We start from the raw sequence: 19578 nt of genomic DNA, 5'->3' as shown, positions 1-19578 counted from the left end.
TGGGCTTGTGTTTGTGAGCTCATCTAGTCGCCTGTGTGACATATTTACCCCCATCTTACCGGATTTCACGTAATTAAATTTGAAGCCTGATGCCCTGTAGCAAAGCCTCAAGGGAGGAGTCCAATTGTGTGAGGGAGAGTCGGGCGTCGTACACATTTCGGGAGACTTTGTAAGTTTCCCTTCCCACCGGTACCCCCTGCATCCTCTGTTTGGCTCTAATCTTCGTGGCAAATTTCTCCCTGGAGACTGTGAAGATCAGGGGAGAAAGGGGGCAGCCTTGCCTTGTCCCCCGTGAGGTCTCTAATTTTGGGGACCTAATCCCATTTATTCTGAGTGACATGGGGGGGTGCTGGTAGTTTGCCAAGACCAATGTTTTGGAAATTTGCACCAATCCTGTAGTGAGTGAGAACCATATCAATGTATCTCCAGTCTACCAGGTTGAATGCCTTGTGAGCTTCCAAAGAAATGATTCCCAGTTCTACCCCTACTCTGGAGGCACACTCGATCAAGTTTAGGGCACGCCTGATATTATCGTGGGTGGTGTGACCAGTGATAAACCGCCTGATATTATCGTGGGTGGTGTGACCAGTGATAAACGCCATTTGATCAGGGTTCACTAGGTGTTGCAGGACCCCTCTAAGTCTAGTGGCTAGGATTTTAGGAAATATCTAAATATCTCCATTCATCAGAGTTATGGGCCTATAAGAGCTGCAGTCCTTGAGGTATTTCCCAGGTTTGGGGATGGGCACAGTGATGGGGGTGGGGGGGGGGTTGCAGCCAGATAATCTGATTGTATTTTGCCCATGATCAGGGTCTTAAGTATGATGCCTCTGTGATTCTCTAGTAGCGTGTCTAGTTTATCCTCTGAGGAAACCCATCCGGGCCAATCAGCATTTGGATGTTTTTTCGTGTGTGCAATTTCTTTAGTTTCTACACCAATAGCCGGGTTGCTTTATTACTTTGCGAGTAATACAATTGTTTGGTCTTCGAGAGAGCCTGGGCCGATTTATTGGCCAAATGCAGTTCCAGTAGAGACTTAGCTTTCTTCAGGTCCCTCCACACCCTGCTAGATTGTGTGATTTTGTGCACCTTCTCTAATTCCTGGACACTGTCCTACAGCTACGCTTGTTGTAGCTTGCTAGTTCTATAAAAGACTGCTGTGCAGGTTATTCCCCCCGAATTACCGCTTTCATTGCGTTCCACATCGTCAAGAGGGAACATTCAGCTGAGTTTTCCTAAAACTAGGTAGCCATTCTAGTGGATATCTCCTGCCTAACTACTGCATCCTGCAGAGCTGAATCCTGCAGTTTCCAGGGCCATTGAGGCAGGGCAGAGAAACCAATAGCTCTAATGTGGACCACCACTGGGGTGTTAAATCCAAAATTACCCTTGCAAGGATATTGAACTACCTGTTACAAGTGAAGAGCGTGCTTGACATGAGAATCCGGTCTATTCTCGAGAGGCCTTTGTGAACGTGACAGTAGAATGTACCCAGACATCTTTCAACCTCCACTTCCCTGAGAAACCTGGCAAACCCCACGACTTGCTTTTAATCCACCTTAGTTGGTGGGAGAGTTTTGTCAGCCTTTGGGCCCAGAACCATGATACAATACCCACCTATGATAATCTGACCCTCTGCAAATGAGACGATATCCAGGGAGATTGTTTGCGCGAACCGCTTTGCGAGCTATTTGGGCAGTAAAACGATAAAAATGGGAGTGTTTGCTTGAACAGGTTACCTTTCACTAATATGTACCTGTCTATTGGGTGCCACTTCACAGAGATCTTGGTCAGGGGAACTTCCCTGCTAAATAATATTGTCACACCCCTCTGCCCCCCCAACCCTAAAGTGGCAAAATATGCCCTAGTGAATCACCCGTGCCTGAAGCATTGCTTGTCTTTGGCCAGTAGGTGCAGCTCCTGTAAACAGACAATGGGCCTCATTACAATGATGGCGGCCGTGGTATGAACGGTGCCGTTCATGCCGTGCTGCCGAGTTCTGACCTGGTGGGCTGTGCGGCACCCGCAAGCAGAACAGTAATTGCACCTGCACCGTTATCAACAGTGCCGGTGCAACCATGCTGCCCATCCCCATTCTACCCTATGGGGCAGAATCGGGATTGGGAGCCCGGCAATACCGCCACCCGCAAATGGGCAATTACCGGCCCATTCAACTCGTAATGGGCCACTTATTGCCCAATCGCAGGTGCCGGTAGTGGCATGGTGGTAGCCATGCCTGCGATACAGGCATGGCTACCGCCATGCTTGTAATGAGGCCCAATGTCTTCTAATAAGTCCGACAGTCTTCTGCCAATGGACTTTCGCTTTGCTGGGGAGTTGAGGCCCTACACATTCCAGATCACCATAGGGAGCTCTTCTACATTGTTGTCAGCCATACCAGTGTCTAACAGAAAGGGCCCTGCCCCAGTTGTAGACCCAGGTTTTGATGCTGTGCTAATGTGCGACCTGGTTCCCAAGCTGCTGTAGTGCTAGCAACCTGTGGCAATGTGGTTAATGAATCCATTGGAGAATTCCGCCCGTTGCGCAACCTCTCCTCCTAGCTGGGCTTGATTGCCTGTCTTCCCCTCCCCAAAGGTGCGAAGCCAACGGCAGCTCTTGGGTCATTCCTCTCCCATAATCCTGTGGATCCTCTTGTTTTCCTGCGGGATGGTTTGTTGGGCTGCCTTCTTCTGCTTGCCTGGGACCGAGACCCAGTGGCCTCCTCTGTGGGGCGTTGTGTGCGGAATCATTGGTGTCCCTCTCCCCAGGAGCGTCCGGGTTGAGCAGCCTCTCTGCCTCTTTCATTGATATAATTTTCCATAGCTTGCCACCTGAAGAGAGGAGCATGGCTGTGTGGAACCCCCAACGATAGACGAGTTACCTCTCTCACAGCCATTCTGTAAGTGGCTGCAAGTCGTTCCTTTTTACCAATGCTGAGGCTGCAAGGTCCTGATATAGGGTGATCAAGGTGTCCCTGGCCGCAATCATAATTTTCTCCTTGAGCTTATAAAAGTGGATCCGTACTAGGATGTCTGGTGAGTTGGCTTGCACCTGTCTTGACTGGGTGCGGTGGACTCTATATCTAACTCAAGTGAGGGGCTGTCCGGGAGGCTCAGAATGAAGCAGAAGAGATCCTGCACAAAGTCTTCCAGGTCACTATGAAGAACTGTGGGTGGGCTGCCCCGCATACGGATGTTGTTGCGACGGGAGTGATTCTCTGCGTCCTCCTGCTTCACCTCCAGTGTTACACATCTGGCCTCCAGGGAGGTGAGTCTGTCAGTGCCCTTGCCTATCTCATACCTCTGCTCACATCGGGTGGCCTTCACATCGGCCGTCCTGCTCTCAACCTCCTCCATGTGTCTATCCAGGACGGTCATTTTTATCAGGAGTTCCTCTGTTCCCTTTTGGTATTCCCTGGTCATGGCACTTAGGATATCGTGAAGGTCTGACTTCATCACTGCCTAAGAGGGAGGTGCGAGCCCCAGGGCAGTGTCTTCTGCATGTATCATGGCCACCACTTGCTCACATTCTCTAGTTTTCTCTATGGTGCTCATCAGCAGGGTTGCAATGTTTATTGCTTCACTGCCTTAGGGGTCTTTGCCATGGTGCAATGTCACAGTGGCACTCGCACTACTTCAGTTTGTGACCTCCGTGCACTGTGTCCTGCTGAGATCCACTGCCCTCACTGGCCCCTGTCAACCCCGGCCCGGTGAATGCTCTGAACATGCCTGGGAGCCCCTCTCCCCACTTTTCTCCAGCAGTGAGGACTCTAGGAACTTTGTTTCTTGAGTCCTGAGGGGCCCCTTTACAGCACCGGCCAGACTCTTTGCTTCTTGGAGAGGGGGAAGAGGGAGAACCACCTCAGGAGTTAAGCAGTGTGGGGTCAGGGGCCCCTTTTCAGGCCGAAAAGGCAGGGCGTTGGCACCAGACAGTGACATGTGCAGGACAGGCACTAGACCCCCCAGGGGGAGAGCAGACTCGGGGCTTAGGACTGGCCAACTCTAGCTCACCTCAAAATTCCGAGCATGGCTCCAACTGAGCCAGGCTATCGTCTGTCTCACCAGGCCACTTCCTTTGGGATGGAACCCACATGATCAGCCCAGTCACTGCAGAGGATCACCAGGCCAGGTGCAGGGACCCCCCTGTGCAGCCACACCCTCTGTTCTTGGTGCTGCCAGTGGTTCTGGCGATCAGCTCCATGTTAGTTCCAGAACCTTTGCGACTGAGGCACTGCTAATGTAAATATGTCCCTCTGGTATAACGTTAATGGAGAAATAAAAGGGCAAGCAAGTTTCCAGTTACAGCAGGAAACAGTATTTCACCCATTTAAGGAGAAGTTAAGGGCTAGGAGAAGTACTGCAGCCACTGAATATTACATGAAAAAGTACTTTAATAACCCTATAAATATGTATAGGAATTTTTGGTATAGGTGCATGGAAAAGGTGGGAAGAGAGAAGTCAAGTGTGAGCTGCTTCGTTTCCTCACTCATCCCATACGCCATGACTGCATCTGGAGTTTTCATGCCTCAAGAAGTGCTTGATTCCAGATCACATTGCTTGCTACATCTTGCACTCTGCCTGACAAGGGGACAATTAAAAAGAGACTCAGCCATGATAAAATATGTGACAAGAGCAAACTTCCAATACCTAAATAACTATATAAAGGAGAAAGACATGATGAATAATGTTGAAGCACGTCTCATAGATAAAGCATCTTGCAGCAAGGTGATCAAATATACCCTGGCAGGTGCAAACAGAGGCGAGGTCCAGACATTGACTCATTAAGATGCATGGATGCGCAGGGAAAACCGTTACGTTCTTGCTTTAACAGGTCACAATTGCAAATAACTGGAAAAGTTTTCTCCTCTGGGGAATGGGTTGATGGAGTAATGGGATGTAGAGATGAGGCAGTGGTGTCTGCATCCATAGATGTGATTAAAAAAACACAGATACAGTGTGCTGTCAAGAATAGAAACAAACTTCCAGGTTTTTATCATGGGTGGAAGATGGAGCACTACCCATAACCAAAATGCAAGAGCCGAAGTTATGTTTTAGAAATAAAGGCCCAGTGAAAGTTGGTGAAAATGAGGGGTACAAATGCATCATGGATATACCAGGTATGAAAACTGGCTCAACAGTGCTCATGGACCACTATTGGGCCTGTGGTACGAGAGCCTATACGCAGCTTCCAAATGACTGGGGTGGCATATGTTCAATAGTATGATTGAATTCATCAGCATTGGTAATTCCACAAAGTGTGGTTGACATTGGGATTTTTCCTTCGAAGGCACAAAACAGGAAGAAAAGAGGTAACTACTGCTACGAGAAGGCAAATAGTGGTATGATAATGATAATGATATGATATGATATGGCATTTGTAACGCGCCTATACACAAGTGTTTCAAGGCGCGAAATACAATTTCGCATACAATTAGGTACCCGATGAGCATAAATAGTGTTGTAAAACAATGATGTTCTTTACATCGTTTATTATTCCTGGCCTGCAAATGCCAGCTAATGCACAATCGATCCAAATAACAAAATGGGAGCTGTTAAAAACGATTAATGCCACTGTAACAGTCTTCAACGCCATCAAGGAGAAATTAAGAGAAGTCAAACTGATGACGCAACAGAACAGATATTTGTATTTATATTTTTATTTGTTTTATTTGTAGAGCGCGCCTGGCCCAAAGGCATCTGGGCGCATATCTTAAGTTACAGTTACATATAAACATCAAAGTATAGTTACACATATTTACAAGAGAGCATGAAAGCATATATTAAGTTACAGTTGTAGATGATTCACAGGTACAGTTACACAAGTGTACAAAATGCATGAGCGAATGGTATGCAGTCTAGTAGACAGTAAGTAGGAATGTGAAGGTATTATACAAAAGGGAGGCAACTGGAGTTGAGAGCAGACTAAAAAGTACCAAAAAGTAAGAGAGCTACAGTATAATATACACGGTTCATGTGCAGCAAGGAGGCTTTAGATATCCTGGGATACCGACCATGTCTTGGCTTTGTGCTTAAAGGAATGGAAAGATGGCTCATTCCCGAATGGGGTTGGGCAGCGAGTTCCATAATTTAGCAGCGAGGACCGGGAAGCTCACCCCACCAGCTTTTTGAAGTTTGTATCTTGGTACGTTGAGACTATGCGATTGGGCGGATCTCAATGGGCGTGTTGAAGAGTGATGAACAAAACGGTTTACCAAATAGGTGGGGGCTTTATTGTTCACACGTTTATGTGTGAGGGTGAGTTTTTTAAGATATATTCTTTGGGTGACCGATAGCTAACAAAGGCTTTGTCTAGTGTCCGAGATGTGTGCAGATCTAGGAAAGTTAAGGGCAACCCTAATGGCATTATTTTGAGTAACCTGGAGTTTCTTTAGGTTGCGTTGACTAGTCCCTAGGTACAATGCATTACAGTAATCTAGTTTAGACATGACCAATGTTCTAGCTAGAATAATGCAATTATGAGTGTGAGGAAAGGGCAGCAGGCTGAGATCAGTTTGCAGGTGTATGTGGAGGCTGCAATGACAGTGTTAGTTTGTCTGTTGAACGAAAGTGTGGAATCGAGATTCCGAGGGTTTTGCTGTTATTAGAGACCTGGAAAGTGTTACCATCAATGTTAAAGGCTTTGAAGGGCGGGTCCAATTTCTTAATCTGCTTCTGTGAGCTGCGGATGAGGAGCTCTGTCTTGTCATCATTAAGACAGAGCTCATGTTGAGCCATCCAAGCCTGTATGATTTGATAGACCTCATTCAGAGCCTTAGTGTCTATAGTGTGGTCACCTGTAATAGGAATAAGTATCTGAGTGTCGTCAGCATAATTCGTGTAAGTGACACCCAGATGGTCAAGCATGTTGAATAGTGGTTTGGTGAGCACATTATAGACTGTAGGAGAAACACAAGATCCTTGGGGGACCCCACTTAGGACTGGTGATGTTTTGGCCGGGCGGAGGGGAAGAAGACCCTCATGGACCTGTTGTTTAAGAATGATCTGATCCAGGTAGTGGCTTTGTCTGAGAAATGGGCAGCAGTTTTGAGGTGTTGACAGAGGATGTAGTGGTTGACCAGGTCAAATGCCGCTGATAAATCAAGGAGAAGTAGCAGGGCTAGTTTACCATTATCTTTAAGGTCTTCAATTTGCGTCTTATGGTCAATAAGTGCAGTCTCAGTTCCATGCCTAGGGCGAAAACCGGATTGTCTGAGGCCAAGGAGATTGTTTGATTCCAAATAGTCCTGCATCTGCAGATAAACCGCGCGATCTAGGATTTGGAGTATGAAAGGAACAGTGGTAATGGGCCTATTTTTGGTTGGTAAGCTTGCATCAAGTGTAGTTTTTTTTAGGAGAGGAATGACCGAAGCATCCTTGAGGTTGTCAGGGACAGTACCAGTGTGAACTGCATAAGGAATAATACGGCGAATGTACCACTAGTGGGGCATTTCACTAGCCTAGGACACAAACCAGAAGAACTTAGATGGACTGTGATTATGAAAATTGGAGAAACTCAATATCTAAGTGTGGATAAACGTACACTAAGCATACAAGAGCAAAAGATGATCTTTATGATCAAAAGTTTCCCCTTGGGACACAATGAAAATATTGATTGGAATTTTTTTATTAATTAATACATATTTGTTTTAATCATTGCACTTTCTGGCACTATGCAGCGTCTTGCACACCGTACTGCATTGTAGAGAGCTAGATCTGCTCATCTGCCATCTGGTTTTGACATCAGTAAGAATCCCCATTCACTTCGCCCATTGTTGATAGCATGGGGTTAAGAGTATTCATTTTTGCAGTAATGATAGAGTGATTTGTTGCTACTACATTACACTTTAAATTTTCTATGCATCCCGTAGAAGAGAGCTTGGTCTTTAATGCACCCGTGATTAGCCACCACCTTACAATCAATCACGTTGTGAACGGCATCTACAGTGCGGTCTGATAGGCGTAGACAGCTACCCGAGCGACTAGTGTTAATCACATCTATAAGCGACACGTAATCTGGAACACGACCCGACCTGATCGAGCACTGCAGTTTTCACCCCCGTTTCCAATGCGTGACACTCGATAAGAGTAGCGTTACTTTTTTGAACACATGCACAGAGCATTACGAGTTTGAGACTGAGTTTGAGACTGAGTCACCTCTCCCTCCCCCTTCAACGCTTGACGAACAAGGAGAGTAGGTGTACCCGGTCGCACGCATGCGCATAGTACCGCCATCTTCAGGTCCACCTTCAGTAACATTGCGGGTATACTGCCGAGGGGGACACATGACTTAGCTTAGTGTTTAGCGCACCCTGTTTAACACATGTAAAAGCCGGGCCTGTTGATCGAGTATAACACACCAAGCTACCGGACCTACTTTTATAGCACCTGCCTAGCCTGAATCTCATAAGGTATTTCTATGCCCTCCCCACTGCACTTTGTGCAGTATGTTCTGACGGCTATTTCTTCTTAGCAGTATGTAGACATTTTTGTAACTGCCGCCATACCACCCAGATCGCAAATTTCCACTATATGCGACCTTAGAGCCTATACTTTTTGTCTTTGCTAATACTAGTTGATCACTCTACACAATTGGACGCTTGATGTAGTGTTGATCTATTCACAGGTTGATCCTCAAACTTGCCGACTTGACGTCCCCTATGAAATAACCTAATAACCTAAATAACCTAATTGTCTATACAATGACATGCTCACTTAATCTCGAGGCACGAGTGAAGTAAGTCGTCTTCTTCTCATCAGTAATTGCCATTATTACTGGCTTTCAATTATTCCAGCATTTGGATACTGTCATATGTTGCCTAGTTTCTTCACCACTGCGGTTTATAGGGCTGAGTGTCCTGTCATTTTGAATGTCCACAGGGATGCTTTTGAACTGCGACCCAGAGAATTAATGCATTTTCCGAGGATGCTTAACCAACACTGTGAGACGGTAAACTCATATCTACATCTAATTTAGAGAACAAATGATTGATGTACCCATTTAGGCAACCACACTAATTAGTATGTGGTTTGTTTTTATCATTAGGTTTACACTGGATCAACTCCCTTGTAGTAAATACAAGCCAACTGGGACTCTTACTCCATTTAAGTGCCCACTGGAATACACCACTCAAGACCTCACACTTTTATGACAACTCAAACTCTTCAAGTGTTTTCTTGATACCACCACAAGTTGGGCTGTGGGTGCCCTCTGGCCCTGGCTCACACGTTCCCCTGAAGAAGTTCCTCTTACTCGTTTAAAAGACTGAAGGAACGAACCATGTAGGGCTTTCACAGATACAACTGAGAAGTATCTGGACTAGTATCAATTATATATGATGCACTTTAGGTATATGTTGACTCAGGCATCGTAATTAGAGTCACTATATAATGATGGTTTTTGATTCTATATATTTTGTGGTTTGCTGTTTAATGAAGAGTTAAGGTTATAAGTACTTGAAACTGTTTATATGTTCACATGTACACTTCATGTCATAGTATCGCAGAGAAGAGATACAGATCAATTGCGAATTTGGCCCATTGTCAGTTATTTAGTGACCAGCACTTCGCACTTTCTGAAGCACTTGTCACTTTTGTCAGTTTTTATATGTTAGTTTTTATGTATTTGTTTTTATGCAATTACTATTTTTATGAAAATGTATCCATTTTAACAGAATTATTGGTAAAGTCAGGTTGTATTCTCCTAGAACATCTATTTACCTACACTTGAACTGTTTTCGATAGTATGAGAATCACAATAGTATCCAGCTAGTTGTGAGCTTAAAACCTACCATTGGCGTGGGGGCTTCATTTTGTTTATGATTCAGATATGTCAGGTTTACCCCCCCGCTATCCTTAGTTATACCTGATTCCCTCCAATTGTATTTTCAGCTAGTTCGTGAGCAGCAGGACAAGCATCACCCTGACAATTGGAAGGTTTTAGTGTGCAGATAATACTTTTGACTTCTAAGATGGTAAGGTGTGAGAAGTTGAATGGTGCCTGAGCGTGAGCCGATGAAGTGGTTGCAGGATTAGGTTTTGTAGCGTTTTGAAGGCAGTTTTGTTTATTATTAATTTTGGACTGAAGCAAAGCTATCTTGTCTAAAAGTGCTTTTTGGATGTTGGAGCACCAAACACTTTGCTGCAAGTGTCAGGGGGTGGAGGGCGATTCTAATTCCTTCAAGATTTTGAAAAGCTCCATAGTATTAGATTTGGCTTGTGTTATGAGTGTGTTGTAAGTCTCGTTTTTAGCTTGGAAGATGGCTTCCTTGTAGTTGAGTGTAGCAATGATAAGGTTGTCTTTGTTGGACGGGCAAGGGAGAATTTTCCAATGGGTCTCAGCCATTCTTTTTCTTTGCGTAATGCTCTCAGTTGTGGGGTGAACCAGGAATTGAGGTGTGCTCGCTGTTTAGGTTTCCTACGTTTAATGGGGGCTATGGTATTAATAGCTTTGAGCATGGTACAGTTGTATGCATCCACAACGGTGGTGGGGTCGGTACACAATTGGGCAATTTTGTTAAGTGTGGGCAGAATTATGGGGAGATGTTTATCCAGTGTAATGTCCTTTTTGTTTCTTGTATATATGGCAGCGCAATGTCCTGTTTAGTGTAAGTATTATTAGCTGGGATATTGAAGGTGATAATGTAGTGGTCGGACCACGCACAAGGAGTGTTCTGTTCAATATTAATGTTACAGTTAAGGTCGGCTACCCAGTCGAGTGTTCAGCCTTTATTGTGTGTAGGTTTGCAAACGCGGTGTATGAAGCCTAGGGTAGAAGGGGTGCTAGCGGTTTCCAATGTATGGTGATCATTGGAGTCAAGGAGTCCAAGGTTGAGGTCGCCAAGCATAATGATTTGGGAGTTTGTCTTGGTTTTCTCTAATAGAATGGATGTAAGATCCTCAGTGAAGGTGTTGAGGGGCCTGGAGGTCTATAGACAAGGTGGATAGTAGCAGATTTTATGGGAGAGATGGCAAGTTTGACGGATAATAACTCAGCTGATGGTATTTGTATGTTAGAGGTAATTCTGATGTTGACAGTATCTTTATGGATAAAGGCCACACTGCTGCCTTTAGACTGGCCTGAGTTGCGGTCGCATCTGATAATGGAGTATCCATTGGGTAAAGTGAGAGCGAGGAGTGGGCCAGAGGCGGCGTGGAGCCATGTCTCTGTGATGGTGATGAAGTCGAGGTCGTGGGTGGTAATAAGATCAGCAATGTCAAGTGCGTGGGCCGGGAGGGACCTAGCATTAATGAGGGCACCCTTGATCTTCATTTCTTTAGAGGTATTTATTTTGTCTGGTTGTGAAATGGGCGTTGATGGTGGGGAAGCTTCTGTTGTTTGGTGAGAGTAGCGTGTTTGGCGAAGTGCAAGTTGAAGTCTTGACCTGAGTCTGGAATTTCTAATGAGAACACAGCATGGTTGGTTGGGTGTGGTTTTAGAGGCACAATGCTGTAGCCATAGGGATGGCAAATTAAGGTATGGATTGGATACTAGGTCGGAAGAGGTGGGCAGAAAGTTGGGTGTGAGTTTGGACATGGGGGGTGGAGGTGGCTGGAGAGTGTGAGTACTAAGGTGCCCTGGCATTTTAAGTACTGTATGGCAGATGGGAGGCATATATGGCTCGAAGTCTTGGTAATGGTAGGAAGGTAGTATGATCAAGTATCAGGCCTTGAACAGGTAGGTTTACAACTAGGATAAGGAAGCAGGGAGCAAATAGGTACATCAACATCAGCATAGTGAGCAGGTGGTAAAGCAGCTTTATATAACACTGTAATTAATGGGCTAGTCCTAAAAAGCACCTTTGGTAAGGTACAGTAGGCTAATCCCAAAAGGCAAATACACAGTGGATAAAGGCTAGTACCATAGGGCAGACATAATAATCATACAGTAGGCTAATTCATGTCAACACAGTAGGTTACCTCAGAGTATCGCAGGTTAGGCTAGTTCAGATCAGTGCAAAATAGGCTACTATGACTCATTATAGGATTATCGCGAAGTTGCCTAACTGAAGTTTGCAGAAGATAAGCTATTTCTGGTTAACACAGGAAGGGCTGATTCGGCTAGACACAGAATAGGCTAAGTCAGGTTATCACAGCGATTAACACAGACCAGCCCGGTCCTATTGTTAAATATACAAGGGCTGGTTAGATTAACACAAAGACATAAGCAGATGGCTAGGTAGGTACAATACAGGTGCCAAGGGCTATGAGGATAACACAGAACCACACAGTAACGCTGGGCTGTGTGTTGTGGTGTTCTGAATAATAAGCGAAAGGTTGGGTAGCTCCGTGCGAATAGTTAATTCCAAATTAATGCATGCACGTAAAGTGTATACATAGATACATGGGTAAGAATGTCTAGGGGGTGACGCACTGGGCATGGACGACAGCCCCAGATGAGTAGCAAGATATAGAGCTAGGAGACTCACGGCACTGCGTTGTGCGGGCGTGCTCACTGTGGATTGTTTTAGGTGCGTGTCTTTTTTCGAGGTTGTTAGAGGATTGAAGTACTTACATTTGATAGGCGCAGAAGGCGCCTTACAGTGATGAGATGACTAACATTATGACCAGCCTTAGATAGACTCCTTGCCGCACTGTGCCCAGCGGCGAACAGAGGCAAACAGGGCCTTGGATGGCCTTAGATTGGCCGGCTCTTCCGCCTGCCGGCGGTTGCTTGTATTGTTTAAATGAGCAGCTGCTTAGCAACCAGGAGGACGCTGGCCTTGTTGTGGCGCCACATCACGCCAGACTTTTTGTTTTTTCTGAAAAAATTGTCGGCGCTGATGCGTGCGCCTATCTATACCCCGGGCTGCAAATGGGTAAAAAGAGGGGGCTACAGGTAGGTGAAAATGCACATTTATGTGCAAAAGCTTGCCTTAATGCAGAAAGTTGGTAGAAAAGGGTCATTAGCGTCACTGAGGCTTGGATGGCTTCTGTAGCTGGACGAGTCCGATGTGAAGCTCGGTGAAGGTGAATCCTTCACTGCAGGTTGGTGGGGGCTGCCTGGCTGCAAATGGTAACTCTTCAGAGGCAAGCAGGGCCTTAGATGGACTTGGATCGCTCAGCTCTTGTTCTGGACCCCCTCACAGATGTGAAGGGAGGGGTGTGAGTGAAGATTGGCCCACGTTGCTGTACTTGCATGCCCTCACTCGATGAGAAGAATGGGACCTTGACAGAGACCATACACTCCTTGCAAGAGCTTCACCCTAAAATGGAGGAGGAAGAGAATGATATTGAGGACGATAGCTGGCTCAGTTATCTATTCTTCTGGGTGCCTACCTTGTTTGCTGACACATTCAAAATACTGATAAGAGTATTGGTATTAGTGATCTTAAAATATTGTGTCTTGCAAAAAGCACTCAATATATGCAAGAGATTGGCATCTAAGGCCCTAGAAATTACAGTAATAGTGAATGTAGATGATCCAAAAGGTGGGCACACTCAAAGAGAATCAACACTCTTAATGGCCCCTAGTGGGACAATGTGAAGGCCATATGGCACACTATATGAGCCTCCTGAAGATCCCCAGAACTTCACTGAGAATTGAGTGGACTATAATGTTGAAGGGGATTGTTGTTTTATGGTGTGCAATCCACAGGAGTATGCTGCATGAGTAGGAAACTTAATGGGGTGTGAAAAATATAGGTGCCAAAGAGAGTATAATTTCTTTGGCAGAAATACTGCAATGTTCGATAAATTGACCAGCGGGAGGAGTGTAGTAATGCAGTTATTGACCAACATGTCAAAGTTCCGCCCCCCCTATGTATGTCAGAAAAGCTGAAAATATAATGTAAGCAAGGATGAATTTGAAATCAAGCTTTAAACACTGCTGGAAATGCCGCTGCCATAAAGAATAGTTAGTTGCGCAACTATACTAGGGGACAGATAGGGCCTAGAATGCAGACCTAGTATGCACAAGTAGTGTGCTTTAAATAGAATAGATGAGGTGACAGGTAAGAGCGTACACAGTTGATGGACTCACTACATATGTAGAAAAGAATCCTTTGCAGGTAGATGTGGTTGTTGCGTACCATAGGAAGGTACATCATCATATGGCAGCCTTGCATCAGGACCAGGTAGATATGTAGGGAACAAACGTGACAAAACCATCACCATTTTTAACATTACAAATAAACTGCAGGACACAGACTCTGGAAATCGAGCTGGGCCTCAGAGCTGAAAGTAGGTAATTGAAACAAATAGTTAAATTCTGAAAATCTGCAGTGGCTGCACGGTAGCTAGCAGAAAGGACTCTCGGGGCTAAGTGATCCAGAGGGGAGTTTCGCATGCACGAACAGCAAAAAAACAGGCTGGCAAGTCTTTAACAATTAGATTTAATTTGCTACAGTACAAAGCACACAGCATTTGATGTTCAGGTGCATGCAATCAGCAAGCCAAGAAACACCCTGGTGGCTGAGAGATGTGTTCCCCAAGCAGTCAGCCAGGCGAAACACACACACTCTGAAGTATCTGAATTCTACATTAATAGAGTATTCATAATATGAAACACGGATTGGTAACGTGATTCAAAACAGTAGTTAGTCACAATGTGCCAAGGCTAGATAAGGCATCTGCTGGTCCAGAAAAGGGGTGCCGGCACAGAGAGACTCCCAAGGACAAAGTCTTAGAACTTGACAGGCCTCATGGTGCTGGGATAATGAGGGTTGTTCTTTAACTGGGACAACAGTGGTACATTCATTTATCTGTCCCCATCACGTGTCTCCATATTTCCTCACACCCTGTCAGTGCCCAAGGTTGGCCATATGGTATGCCAACAAATAAGGGCCCATACTTATCCTAATTTAACGCCAACCAATGAAGTTTAAGAGTAGTGATCTAGTACATTTGTTATCTGTAGTGTGTTGTGCCCAAGGTGGAGCTATTAGAGAATTGTTGCACCTATAAAAAACATATGTAGGTCAGCAGTGTGAGCCAACGAATAGTAGAGATAGGTTTTTGTAACTTGTTTGTCATCTTTACATCAGCAATGACGAATCAGCACCTCAAAAGCAATTGTGATCTATTGTAATTCTGAGACTGTGAGTGAAAGCTTGTCTGTCAATCATATTTCCCCTGGCTGTTTTGTGAATTTTGAATAAAGGCTCGGTTACCTCGCATTTTACATACTCTATCCTCTGTGTAACCTCCTTCATTGGCAAATACCAGATAGAGGGCTGTGTTATAATTTGAGCCCCTGTTTACCATAGGCTGTCTGCTCCATGGCAGGTACCTTGAGAGTTTCATTTCACAGTCTATCCAAAAATTATAACAAAATACATGATTTGCTCTCAAGGGCATCTTGGAACTGTGAAAGTATATTAAATGGGGCACAGTGACGATGTAAGCCTTGCTCTATGATAGGTTAGGATTTAGAGACTACTGTCACTATAAACCCTGCTTCCTGCAAGATGATTTAATGCTGATTATTTGGGATCTCCGCCTTGGCCATTGAAAACAGTTTTGTTTCTTAAGAACATGATTATTTTGGTTTTCCTTTTCTCACAATTGAGCGAGAGTAGGACAGTCTGAGTTGCTAGCGTTTTGAGTATGCATGGTTGCACCTTTGCACATGCTGCCTGAATGTTCAAAGGTCAAAACAATTCTGGCGTAGTGTGTGGAAGGCCAGTTATCTCCTTTCCTGGTTCATGGAATATAAAGTTTCCAGTCATACGTGTCTATGGTCACCAAGTGCAAAAACCTATATGAAATTTTGTTTAGAATGTTTACCTTGAAGTGGAAATTGCTTTAACAGATTATATACATGAGTACTTGAAATAACTCTGTTACATGTACCTCCTGGAGAGGACCTCCATCATTAGACATTAGACAAGTGTGTGATGGTAAGGGCCCATTAGAACAGTTTTGAGAAACTTACAATAGATTAGTCATTAAGCCACTTTTTTTCTATGGATGTTTACAATGTAATGCTTATCACAAGCCCTCTTGTTTCTATATTTCAGTTATGTTTGCCAATTGGGACGTGTGTGTGTGTGTGTGTGTGTGTACTGTTGTCCCTACCTCTGTGCATGGTCTCACCCTTATTTTCTGGAATTTATTGAGGCGTTTTTGAGCCATATTCTTAAGAATTGTTCTGAAGCTGTGGAAAACAGTGGAGACAAATGCAATGCTTCAGACTAATAACAGGGCAATGTCAGTCATAGTGACCTTTGTTGCTGAGCGCTTAGCTTGGGCCCAAGCAAAGTAAGGTAAGACCTTCATATGGGCTCTGTCATATCCAGATCTGGTTATACTAAAACTCTCACATATCACAACATTCGAACCCTCGGTTGGTGCAATGCAATTAAAAGATTTAGGAATGTCTGAAGTGGCCACACGTAAACTACATCCACATCACATCTCGTGGTTTATAAATTAACTGAATACATTATTTATGCCACTTCTCAATTTCCCACAGACTTCAATTAGACTTCAACGGCTGGCTTCAGGGGCCTTCAGAAAACGGTAAGACGATTTCCAGAGTCATTGGCCCTCCACAATTGTTCTTCAGTCAGCTCTCCCTCCATCTCCTGTGGAGGAAGGTCACATCTCTACCTTTTACCACAGCTGACTGTAAACAAGTACTGTACTTGAGAGTGACATTTGTACACATTGCTTGTTTACATCAGCCGAAAGGACTATTTCATTATTTTATTTTTTATTGTGTTTGGTTGAAACAACCATTTACAAAAACGAATCACAACTAAATACTTCCTTTAAACAAACAAAAAAATAAAAGGACATTTCAAAAAGAACAGCAATACCAGAAAAAGAAGAAATATGACATATTACGACCAACAAACACATTGCAAACATACCACTAATTATCACATATAACACCATTCTTATAAAACAATATGTAAAATTAGACAGCAATAAAATTAAACAAAAACCTTTCCTATAAAATTTTCCATTTATCCTGAACACTGTTATGATCACTATGACGCTACTCCAACTCTTGAAACAACAAACCTAAACAGTAATTTCAGATTTTTTGAACGAAAAAAGAGAGGAAAGACCTATGTAACATGTAGGCATGCAGAGAGAGTAGTTAATCAACAATATTGCAGCTGGCAAGCACCTGCACAACTGCAACTGTTAAAGGATTATGGACACCGGGGGACACCAGCAATTAAACGGTCCCAAAACATTTCTGGTATGAAGTTACCACTCAAAAAACCAAATATAGTGAACAGTCGAGATCTGACTTCACCGGCTCCTTGGCAGTCCATTAGAAGATGTTTCAAAGTTTGGGCTTTCGGGTTCAAACAACTTTCACATAGCTTTAAAGCCAGAGCCCCTTGACCTCTTTGTGCCAGGACTTCACCGGTTCTTGCTACATTTAATCGGATTCTGAGGAAATTATTCCTTATTTTCCAGTCCGGAAATTTAACCAAATAGCTTGGAACGAAGCCCAGATTCTTTCTTCAACTATGAATTGATTGGATCTTGTTTTGGCCTGCATCGAGTCAATTGTAGTGATCCAATCCATTTCAGCCAGCTTTATTTCAGCCTTGCAGGGATTATGTAACAGAGTATCCAAATCTGTACTTGCCTTTGATAATTCATCGTTGGCCCATTCTTCCAATTTTCTCAATCTCTCCGAACCGCCCCTCTCAGAATGCTGTCTAATGTCCTCATAAATAGAATTCTCCTGTGCAGCTGAAATAAGCATAAAGAGTGACATCAGCTTCCATTCTGCAATGATTTTTAAGGAACTTAACCCTAGTTCTAATCTGAGGAGAATCATTGAAACACACATGGGAAGATTAAGAACTCTCTTCCACACCATACCCTCCCATTTCTGCCAGTCTGTGTGCCACAGGAGGGGTTTAATTTCAAGCCCATAAAGTATAAATGGTATAACTTTTGCTTTGTAGAACCGAATCATTGGCAGTATAGAGAATTTACAGTATTTTCCACCTTGCAAATCGCAGGAGACATATATATTTTAAAGCCCAGATATAACAGCTCTTCTACTCTCTCGATTTGCTGACCTCCTATCTCCCAATGACTGTAAGGATTTTTTTTTACGACTTTGTCTAAACGCCATAATTATAGATTTGTTTGGGTTGAGGGCTAAACCATTCTCCCTAACGTAAGTGTCCAGTCCATAAAGTAATCTCTGGAGTCCCACAGGAGAGCAATCTAGAAGAACCACATCTGTGTATGCCAGCCAGTGACCCCTTCATCTACCGATCACTGGACTTGCCAATGCACATGTCTTCAAGCAGTCCCCCGCATCTGCCAAATATAAATTGAAAAACAGCGGGGCACCTGTTTTGAGCCTGTTTTGCTGTGGTTGCCGTCTGCCAGCCTCCCCTGGCCCCTGCACCCGCCCTATATCAAGGTAATACCACCTCTTATGCAAGGCCTACTTGAAATCTAACTCGATTACTGTTTGTATTTAAGTGCCAGCATCCTCGTTAACTTTAGAGATTAACACAGTGAAGTTAATCGCCTCTGCCTCTCTGTCTGCAAATTAGCCCTCTGTTATTGCTCACTCCATGCTCCTACACTATCCCGTCGTCACCTGACTCAAGAATACTGTGACGACAACAGCCACAGGTACGCTGTTACTAGCGCCACAAACCTGGCATTAGCTGCCGTATCATGTTTGATTATATGCTTACTGCACCATTCTATTACCACATGTGAACAGAGAACTCTCTTGACTGCCTACAAAGTATCATTTGCCTATAGTGCATTACTTTATATCTAACATGTTCATTAGGCCGTGCTGCACCCTCGGTGCTACGCGCATGATGCCTTATCAAGGTTAGCCAGATTCAAACCCAATATTGACCTGACCATTTCCTGTTTTGCCAATAAGGTTCCATTCGAATTTAGATGTGCCAGATCTGGTCGTTCATCACTGTAAATTGCCCTGGAATGTGCTCAATACCTGCATGTTACTTTGCCTCTGCCTGCTAATGTGTGCCGTACCATACTCAGCCCGCTATGCCACACACTATCCACGCTGCCTTGTTCCTTACCTGCTCCGCTTACATTTGATGCAAGCATCAGTGTACCTGCAGAGCCCAATTTTTGTGTGCCCTATGGTCGCTAACAGACCACATTTGATTGTGTTGTGCCTTATGGTCGCTAACAGACCACATTTGATTGTGTTGTGCCTTGTGGTCGCTAACAGACCACATTTGTTTGTGCTGTGCCTTATGGTCGCTAACAGACCACATTTGATGGTGTTGTGCCTTATGGTCGCTAACAGACCACATTTGATTGTGTTGTGCCTTATGGTCGCTAACAGACCACATTTGATTGTGTTGTGTCTTTGGTCGCTAACAGACCACATTTCATTGTGTTATGCCTTATGGTCGCTAGCTAGCTGCTACCTTAAACTTGCCTGTTAGTCGCGCCATTTACAAGCCATTTTGCAAGTGTGTCTCAATTTCGAATCCAGCGCTACCTTTAACTAGCCTGTCTGCCCCAGGGCGTACAAGCACCAGCGCAGCCAACATCATCCACCATCCCTCTAGTGCCTTCATCATCCTGCCCGAATCCATATCTGAACTATGCCAGCCTGGCTATGATTCATCATGTTCCCTTTCTGCATTATGCCCGATTG

This window comes from Ambystoma mexicanum, chromosome 7q (genome assembly GCF_040938575.1).
Source record: "Ambystoma mexicanum isolate Mex_15411 chromosome 7q, UKY_AmexF1_1, whole genome shotgun sequence".
Taxonomy (NCBI): Eukaryota; Metazoa; Chordata; class Amphibia; order Caudata; family Ambystomatidae; genus Ambystoma; species Ambystoma mexicanum.
The sequence above is the reverse complement of the archived record's forward strand: the minus strand, read 5'-3'. Positions refer to the sequence as shown.